This window comes from Tachyglossus aculeatus, chromosome 5, assembly GCF_015852505.1.
Source record: "Tachyglossus aculeatus isolate mTacAcu1 chromosome 5, mTacAcu1.pri, whole genome shotgun sequence".
NCBI classification, from domain to species: domain Eukaryota; kingdom Metazoa; phylum Chordata; class Mammalia; order Monotremata; family Tachyglossidae; genus Tachyglossus; species Tachyglossus aculeatus.
Window position 1 is genome coordinate 90,054,430 of NC_052070.1, and position 10,012 is coordinate 90,064,441.

Sequence of the window (10,012 nt, forward strand, 5' to 3'; positions counted from 1 at the left end):
ACCTGAGTCTACCCTCCCATGCCGCTGCTGCCCAGCACAGGTAAGTTTTGACCTTGTAGCAGGTTGCCTTCCACTTGCTAGCCACTGCTCAAGCTAGGAATGGAATGGCTATGCCTCTGCCTTGATTCTCCCTCCCATAGTCAAGACTGGTAGCAGTACTGGAAACTCTCCAGGTGTGACCCTGAGAGGTGACTACTAGTACCACACTGAAAATTGGAAGAGCATCCTGGGGACAGGCTTCCTTCCCTTGACTGAGTGGCAAGATTGTAGCTAGATTGCAAACTCCCTGAGGGCAGGGATCAGGTCTACTCATTTTATTATACCCTCCCAAGTACTTAGTACCATGCTCTGTACATGGTGGATCCTAGTAAATACCCATTGATATTCATTGCAGAATAAATTATAGTGAAGAGGAGCTGGTTCTTTAAAAGCTTGGACAGTTTTTATTTGGGAGGGGAAGAATGCATCTAAAATACTGTGATGTTAAATAAGTGTCCTGTGTTCTCCCCCATATCATATGAGAAACAATATGGTGCAGAGAATCAATTACAAGGGTAAAAAGCTAGGAATTCTGAATTCTAATTTTTATTCTACCATTAAATTATATTAGGCTTTTTTGGTGTACTTTTTTTATGATGGTATTTGTTAATCACTTACTATGTGTCAGTTACTGTACTCAGCACTGGCGTAGGTACAAGATAGGTTGGACATGAATCCTATCCCAGATGAGGATGAGTTTTCATCTCTATTTACAGATGAGGGACTGAGTCACAGAAAGTGAAGTGACCTTGCCCAAAGTCACACAGCAGACAAGTGGCGGAGCCAGGATTAGAAACCCAGTTTTTCTATTTCCCATGTGTGTGCTCTTATCTACTAGGCCATGCTGCTTCTTGATGTCTTGTAGGCATACCAGTGTTGACTATTTCAATATCATAGGGAATCCTGTGTCAATAGCATAATTAAACTTTTTGAAAATTTTGAAAATGCAGGAGAGGCATACCCCAATATTGAGCCTATGTTTTCAAAAAGGTTTAGTAGTGGCATGGACTACATCTAACTGTAGATTTGGATGCAGTTATTTAGGTTCTGGGCTGGAACCAGCCTTTGTTATAATATAAAGATAATAATAATGATGGTATTTGTTAAGCGCTTACTATGTGCAAAGCACTGTTCTAATCTCTGGGAGGATACAAGGTAATCAGTTTGTCCACATGGGGCTCACAATCTTAATCCCCTTTTACAGTTGCGGTAACTGAGGCACAGAGAAGTTGTGATACTTTCCCAAAGTAACACAGCCCGATAAGCGGTGGAGCTGGGATTAAGAACCCATGACCTCTGACTCCCAAGCCAGTGCTCTTTACAACTGAGCCATGCCACTTTTTCTACAGTAGAGCTCTGTGTCCTAGCAGATAGAGCACGGGCCTGGGAGTCTGATGGACCTGGGTTCTAATCCTGGATCTGCCATTTTTTTTAAGCACTCACCAAGTGCCAAGCACTGTTCTAAGGACTAGCGTAGATGCAAGATAATACTCGTCTGCTGGGTGACCTTGGGCAAGTCACTTCTCTTCTTTGTGCCTCAATTCCCTCATCTATAAAATGGGGATTAAGATTTGAGCCTCCCGTGGGACAACCTGGTCACCTTGGATTCTCCCCAGCGCTTTAGAACAGTGCTTTGCACAGTAGTAAGCACTTCACAAATGACATCATTACTCTCTGGCTCTGACCTACTACCCTCCAGGTGTTAGCACCTGAGCTCTGATCACAGCAGCTGCCCCCCCACACTGACCTACCCTCCCCCTCTCTTCCAACCCCCAGATACCCACTTGGGTGGCTGCAGCTTGCTCCTTCCACAGAGCCAGTTTAATAACATGGTGTTTGCTAAGTGCTTACTGTGCCAAGCACTGTTCTAAGCACAGACTCTGTAGTCCCTCTGGATGCAATCTCTGTTCCCACATTTGAAGGCTCTCCACTGACCACTGCACATACTTCTGGGATTGGTTGTTTTTTTGTTTTTTGTATTTTGGGGGTTGGGGGCATTTATTAAGCACTTGTATGTACCAGGCACTAAACTAAGTGCTGGGGTAGGTAGTCAGGTGTATTTATTGAGTGCTTATTGTGTGCAGTGTACAGCTCTCTATCATCAGCTTTTAAGGCATTAAATCAATTCTCCCCTTTCTACCTAACTTCCCTCATCTACTACAGCCCAAACTGAAAACTTCATTCCTCTAGCAGCAACCCAATTTCTGTACTTCTGTATCATCTGTCTCGCTGCTGACCCCATGCCCAGATCCTTCTCCTAGCTTGGAATCTCTGTCACCATTTATTGCTGACAGATCACCACTCTCCCCATCTTCAAAACCCTCCTAAAATCACGTCTTGTCCAAGAGCCCTTCCTCAACAAAGCCCTCATTTCTCCTAGTCAGTCAATTGTATTTATTGAGTGCTTATTGTGTGCAGAGCACAATACTAAGTGCTTAGGAGAGTGTAATATATCAATATAACAGACACTCCCTGCCCACAGTGAGGGGGAGACAGACATTAATATAATAAATAAATTACGGATATAGGACGTGAAGTGCTGTGGGGCTGAGAGGGGGGATGAATCAGGGGGAGGCGCGTCAGGGCAATGCAGAATGGAGTTGAAAAAAAGAAAAAGAGGGCTTAGTCAGGAAAGGTCTCTTGGAAAAGTTGTGCCTTCAGTAAGGCTCTGAAAGACTGGAGAGAACTGTTACGAGGTCCAGAGGCAGGACGTGTGTGGGAGGTCAGCAGTAAGACACACAAGATTGAGGTACAGTGAAAAGATTAGTATTAGAGGAGTAAACGGTATGGTGCTTGGTTTATAGTAGGAGAGTAGCGAGGTGAGATAGGAGGGGACAAGGTGATTGAGTGCTTTAAAGCTGATGGCCAGGTGTTTCTGTTTGGTTCGTAGGTAGATTCATTCATTCATTCAATCGTATTTATGAGCAATTTACTGTGTGCAGAGCACTGTTACTAAGCGCTGGGAAGTACAAGTTGGCTAACAAATAGGGACGGTCCCTACCCAACAGTGGGCTCACAGTCTAGAAGGGGGAGACAGAGAACAAAACAAAACATATTAACAGATAAAATAAATAGAATATATATGTACAAGTAAAATAAATAGAGTAATAAATACGTACAAACATATATACAGGTGCTGTGGGGAAGGGAAGGAGGTAACGGCGGGGGGGGGATAGAGAGGGGGAGGAGGGGAAGAGGAAGGGGGGGATCAGTCTGGGAAGGCCCCTCCTGGAGGAGGTGAGCTCTCAGTAGGGCCTTGAAGGAGAAGAGAGGCTAGCTTGCTGGATATGGGGAGGGAGATGGGCAACCACTGAAGGTTCCTGAGGAGTGGTGAAACGATGACCTGAATGTTTTTGTAGAAAAATGATCCAGGCAGCAGAGTAAAGTATATGTGCTGTAGGTCGGGGGGAGACAGGAGGCTGAATACAAATGAGAGATTGCAGAAAGGAAGAGGGATCAGGGCTGGAGATGTAGTTTGTGGGTATCACCCCCACACAATCAGGTGGTAGTCAAAAGCACATGGGAGACAAATGAGTTCTTCAAGGGAGGGGGGCGTTAGATGGAGAAAAGAAGGGGACCTAGAACTGAACCTTGAGGGACACCCACAGTTTGGGGGTGGGAGGCAGAGGAGGAACCTGCAAAAGAGACTGTGGTGGAGTGGTCAGGGAGATAGGAGGAGAACCAAGATAGGACAGTGTCAGTGAAGCCGAGGCTGGATAATGTTTCCAGAAGAAGGGGGTAGTTGACAGTGTTGAAGGCAGTTGAGAGGTTAAGGAGGATTAGGATGGAGTACTAACTAGGCTGTTTGATTTGGCATGAAGAAGGTCATTGGTGACATTTGAGAGGGCATTTTCTGTGCAGTAAAGGGGACATAAGCCAGATTGGAGGGGGTCCAGGAGAGAATTGGAGGAGAGGAACTTGAGGCAGCAGGTGAACTCCTCGCTCAAGGAGTTTGGAGAGGAATGGTAGGAAAGAGATGGGGTGATAACTGGAGGGAACCGTAGGGTCAAAGGAGAGCTCTTTGTGGGCAGAGATCGCTTTTATGAATTCTAGTGTACTGTACTTTCCCAGGTGCTTAGTTCAGTTCTTTGAACACAGGAATTGCTCAATAAATATCATTTATAAGTGATTGATGGATGGATACAATAACTTCTATGTGAAGGAGTTTCTGTTAGCATCTCGCCTCTCAGCCAAGGGAAGCAAGCCCATCCCTGGGAAGAGAGAACTTTTGACGTCATGAGGTGAGACCCTTGCTTCTCATACTTGGCTCTTGGTCAGGGACTGAGGGAACATGGGTGTCCCGGGAAGAGTGATGGGCAGGACCCCAGATGTTCCCAAGAGGAAAGGAATTAGAAATCGTCTGGCCCATTGTCTTGCCTTCTCCCCTAGGCACTTCTGTCTTTTGCTCAACACTGTTTCTGAGAAGCAGCATGGCCTAGTGGAAAGAGGACAGGGCCTGGGGAGTCAGAAAACCTGGGTTCTGTTCCCGGCTTCAACCACTCGTCACTACCTGTGTGACCCTTAGGCAGGTCACTTAACCTTCTCTGTACCTCAGTTCCCTCATCTTTTATAAAATGGGAATTTAAGACTAGGAGCCCCATGTGGGATAGGGACTGTGGTCCAACTTGATTAGCTTGTATCTATCCCAGTGCTTTAGTACAGTGTCGGGGTTGGGCAAGGGGCGGGAGGGGGAGTGAATGCAGAGCAAAGGAGGAAAAGGGAAGGAAACCAGAAGAAGGGAAGTTCAAGAGAGCATTGAGGGAGACTACCCCTTTTTGTTGTACTTTCCCAAGTGCTTACTGCTGTGCTTAGCATATTTACCCAGCAGATGCTTGATAAATAGGATAACTGCTATTACTCACCTGTTCCTCTACTGCATCTGCCAAGCAGTCAGTCCTGGGAGGCCCAGGCTAGGACAGTCGAGTGTAGACCAGCCCTGCTGTTTTCTGTTACGTTGTGGATAAAGCAAGGGCCTGGAAGTCAGAATGTCATGGGTTCTAAATCTGGCTCCGTCACTTGTCTGTGTGTGACCTTGGGCAAGACATTTTACTTCTCTGGGCCTCAGTCACCTCATCTCTAAAATGGGGATTGAGATCATGAGCCCCACATGGGACAAGGGACTGTGTCCAATCCAATTTGATTTTATCCATCCCAGCACTCAGTACAGTACCAGGAACATAGTAAGCATTTAACAAATACCATTATTATCATCATTATCATTATTATTATTCTGTGCCTGGTGCCGTGTTGGTGGAGCTGGCCCCATGTAAACCAGCCTGGGTACCGTGTCCCAGCCCAGTTCGTGGGTCCAGCGCTTGGCAGGACAGTTGGCCTCCCACCTCTCCTACCCCCACCTTCACAACCTTCTCTTCCTCTGCAGAGAGGGGACGATGCTAAACAAATTGGGAGCCCCATGAAAGCACTACCTTGCTCTTTCCCATCAATCAGTGGAATTTATTGAGTGCTTTCTCAATGCAAAGCACCATACTCAGTACTTGGAGAGGACAAGGGAAGCAAGACCCACATTCCCTATTAACACTTTTGTAAAATGGTGATCATGATAAAAATGCCCGCATATGGAGCTGTGGCACATCGGCATCTTTTAGTAACCTAATTAGAAAGTGTTAGACCTTAAAACGTATTAGAATTACAGACACTAGAATATGGTAAAATCAGTCAATTGATCATATGTACTGAGCGCTTACCTTGCAGATCATTGTATTAGAAAAGCAGCATGGCGTAGTGAATAAAGTTCTTATTCTGGCTGTGCCACTTGCCTGCTGTGTGACCTTGGGCAAGTCACTTCACTTCTCTAAGCCCTATTGAAAGCTCACTTCCTCCGAGAGGCCTTCCCAGACTGAGCCCCCACTTTTCCTCTGCTTCTCCTCCCCTCCCCATAGCCCCTACTCTCTCCCTCTATTCTACCCCCTTCTCCACCCCACAGCACTTGTGTATATTTGTACATATTCTATTTCTTTTATTGATGTGCATGCATCTATAATTCTACTTATCTGTTTTGATGCTATTGATGTCTATCTACTTTTTTTTTTTATTGTCCATCTCCCTATTTTAGACTGAGAGCCTGTTGTTGGGTAGGGATTATCTCTGTCACAGAATTGTACTTTCCAAACAGTACAGTGTTCTGCACACAGTAAGCGCTCACTAAATACGATTGAATGAATGAATTATCTGGGCCTCAATGACCTCATCTGTCAAATGGTGATTGAGACTGTGAATGCCACATGGGACAGGGATTGTGTCCAGCCCAATTTGCTTGTATCCACCCCAGCGCTTAGTACAGTGCCTGGCACACAATAAGCACTTAAAAAATATCACAGTTATCATTACTTAGCTGTTTTACATCATGGAAGTCCTGTAACGAGAGTTGGTAGCTGAAGTACAGTGATGGCTACATTAAAATATTTCCACAACCCAGAGCGATTACATGTTCAAATGCAGAATTGGGAAAGTAATTGCTTTGACTTGATACATTCCCAAAGTGCTAAGCTCTTCCCGAGTGCAGAGCACTGTACTAAGCACTTGGGAGAGTACAACATCGCAGAGTGTAGTCATGTTCCCTGCCTGATGGCTTTCAGCAGTAGAGTGACATATATTTGGATACATACATATTCATGTGAGCAAGTTTTATGTTCAGTAAATGGCAGATTGAGAGAGCAGATCACTCAAGCATCTACACTTTACAGATCCATGAATCCTAGTGCCAGTGCACTATTCTGAATGACTTATAGGTTAGTTTCAGAACTGTAAATTCAGTCCAGAAAGCTCACAGTGGTAGACTGCAGTCTGTTTTGATATAGGAAATATTTTTTCTTACCTTTATTCTTCCCTCTCCTTGTCAGCACACAGCCTCTAGTATTGAAATAAGGTGATCACAAGTTCTCACTGAGTCCTTGTATGGGATGCAGTTCTGCACATGTGCCTGATTTTGTCAGACTCATTTGGATACCACCACCCTCACCGAATGCAAGTTGGGTATATTGTATACACCTCCATGCTTTAGTCAATCCGTAGGTGTACCTCTGCATGTGTTTGTACTTTCATATATCAGGAAGTCAGAGGTCAAGTATTCTAATTCTGGCTCCGCCCCTTGTCAGCTGTTTGACCTTGGGCAAGTCACTTAACTTCACTGTGCCTCAGTTACCTCATCTGTAAAATGGGGATTGAGACTGTGAGCCCCATGTGGGACAACCTGATTACTTTGTATCTGACCCAGCGCTTAGAACACTGCTTGGCACATAGTAAGTGCTTAACAAATACCAACATTATTATTATATATGTCCATTCTGGTAGAATTTAGGCATCCCCATTGTAGTCACTTTGTTGAACAGCAGGAACATCTGTTTACTTTCCCTGCTAAGTGCTAACTCCTTAATACTAATTATGGTACTCATTAAGCACTTACTATATGCCAAGCACTGTTCTAAGCACCAGGGTAGATCCAAGTTAATCAGGATGGACACAGTCCCTATTCCACATGGGGCTCACACTCTTAATCCCCATTTTACAGATGAGGGAATTGAGGACCAGAGAAGTTAAGTGACTTGCCCAAGGTCACACAGCAGACATGTGGCAGAGCCAGGATTAGATCCCAGGTCCTTCTGACTCCAAGCCCGTGTTCTATCCACTAAGCCATGTTGCTTCTCAATCTCCATCCCCTTTGTGTGGCTGAAATTTAGCAGCCAGGGTTACTGGTGAGGGTAGCTGAGCTTGGTGATATGGTTGATGGAAAATCATATTGACAAGCAACATGGACTAGTGGATAGAATACAAGCCTGTGAGTCAGAAGGACCTGGGTTTTAATCCCAGTTCCACTACTTGTCTGCTGTGTGACCTTGGGAAAGTCACTTCACTTCTCTGTGCTCACCTCCTTTGTAAAATGGGGATTAAGACTGTGAGCCCCATGTGGCACAGGGACTGTGTCGAACTCAACTAGCTTGTTCTACTCCAGCGCTTTAGTACATTGACTGGAACATAGTAACAAATAGCATTTAAAAAAAAATTGTGCCAGGTAATGTGTAGTTGGGTGGCTTGATATGCTTCTTGAGACCAGACAGGGCCAAAAACCTCAGACTTCCTGGACCAAGGGATGGGAAGAGCAGAATTTGAATGGAAATCATTATGGGGCAGGGTTGAGTCAATCAATTGTATTTATTGAGCACTTACTGAGTGCAGAGCACTGGACTAAGCACTTGGGAGAGTACAATATAACAGACCCATTCTCTAACTACAATGAGCTTGGGTCTCTCCTTAGTTAAAAGAAAACCCATAGAAACCAAAACTAGATGGATTCAGTTTAGCCTGCTGTATTTAGGACTGGTTATCCAAGGAAAATCAATTTGTAATATCATTCTGTTATAACTTTCTGAATTATTATCTGAATTGTTTTATCGATGTACTGAAAAGGGATAGTGCGATAGACATTTTGAGCACCTGTGGTTTAGGGTGTAATTTCTTGCTCAATCTGATTTCTTTTTAGCAGCTGAGGAGCTGAAGAAGGCTGTGCAGCCCCCAGGCAATATGGTTCAAGGAAGTTTGCAATGCTTTAGCCTGTACTTCCAACCCAGATGTGGGAGTTGGGCTTGTAGAAAATCAATTTCAGTGATTCAGCATTTCCCTTATCCTTGGTAAATCCCCAAAGTGGATAATGGGAATTTGCATCATTTTGGGGAAATGTGTTGTTACCTTACAATTTCTTCCAGTACATCCATGGCATTGCTTGTCCTACTCATATTTTATATGACAAAAGGTTCACCTCTCTGTGCCTTCTGAGAGCAGAAAAAATTCACTTCTCTGGAAGAATAGCCTACAATTTTAAAAATTTTTAAATTCTTTGCTTTTAGGACAGGGAAAAGATTTCAGAATCCATCCCCAAGTCTGAGTATTTCTGTTGAGGAAAAGAATAATAATAATAATTGTAGTATTTGTTGAGCACTTACTATGTGCCAGGTACTGTATTAAGCTCTGGGGTGGATACCAGCTACTTGGGTTAGACACAGTTCCTGTCCCACATGGGGCTCACAGTCTCAATTCCCCTTTTACAGATGAGGTAACTGAGGCATAGAGAAATGAAGTGACTAGCCCAAGGCTACACAGCAGACAAGTGGCGGAGCGGAGATTAGAACCCATGACCTTCTGACTCCCAGGCCCATGCTCTATCGCCATGCTGCCTCCTGACAGAACTGATGTTCAAATTCTTTATGATTTTTAGGGCATTGGAGAAAATACCCTTTTACTCAAATGGAAAAATGTGAAAACTACAATAAGAGCATTGGGTGCTTAGGATCCTTGCCCAAAAAGCCAATATTGTTGGTTAGAAATGGTTATGAAAATTCAAATTTTTTCCAGAGAACAAAGTTTAAAAAATCTCCAGTCCTCAAGATGGAGATATTCTGGCTAAGCTTATAATCGCCTAGCAATTTCTGCCTAAAAAACAAGGCATTCTTGGCTAGAAAGGGTTCTTTGAACTGGATTCTTTGAAAAATATTGAAAGATTTTATTATGCTTGTGTAGTTCAAAGTCATTTAAAACTAGTGTCTTCCACTCTCTCTCCCTCTTAGCATACCTTTAATTTTCTTCATTAGCTGACGCATGAGGAAAGAGGGTTTTTGGCAGGGACATCCAACTAACAAGTAGAGCTTGATTCAAGCCTGAGGATGTAGGCGTTTTGGCCAACAACATTGTTGGTGGAGATGTATCGTGTTAGTCAAGCAAGGGATGCATGAATCAACTTGCCAGAGCTTTTTGTTCTTGTGAAAGCACCTTTAAAATTGTCTGATCCCAGGGTTGTATTTCAGCTCTAGGCATGAGAAAGAAATGGTATGCACAAAGAAGTGGAACTTTCAATAGAAACCCTGCAAAATTGATAGTTACTCTTTTATTTCTCCTGAATCAAACATGAACAAAAGATTCAAGATTTTATTAGGTGTGCCTTTCTAGTTCTGTGACTTTTCTT

The 10,012-nt window shown here is 44.0% G+C and overlaps 1 non-coding gene across 1 annotated transcript; it reads right to left on the reverse strand.

The window, feature by feature from the left end:
• Window positions 1-51: 51 nt before the first annotated feature.
• Window positions 52-191, reverse strand: LOC119929282. Its single transcript, XR_005451414.1, has one exon. It is a non-coding gene; the product is annotated as a small nucleolar RNA SNORA7 (small nucleolar RNA).
• Window positions 192-10,012: the final 9,821 nt, after the last annotated feature.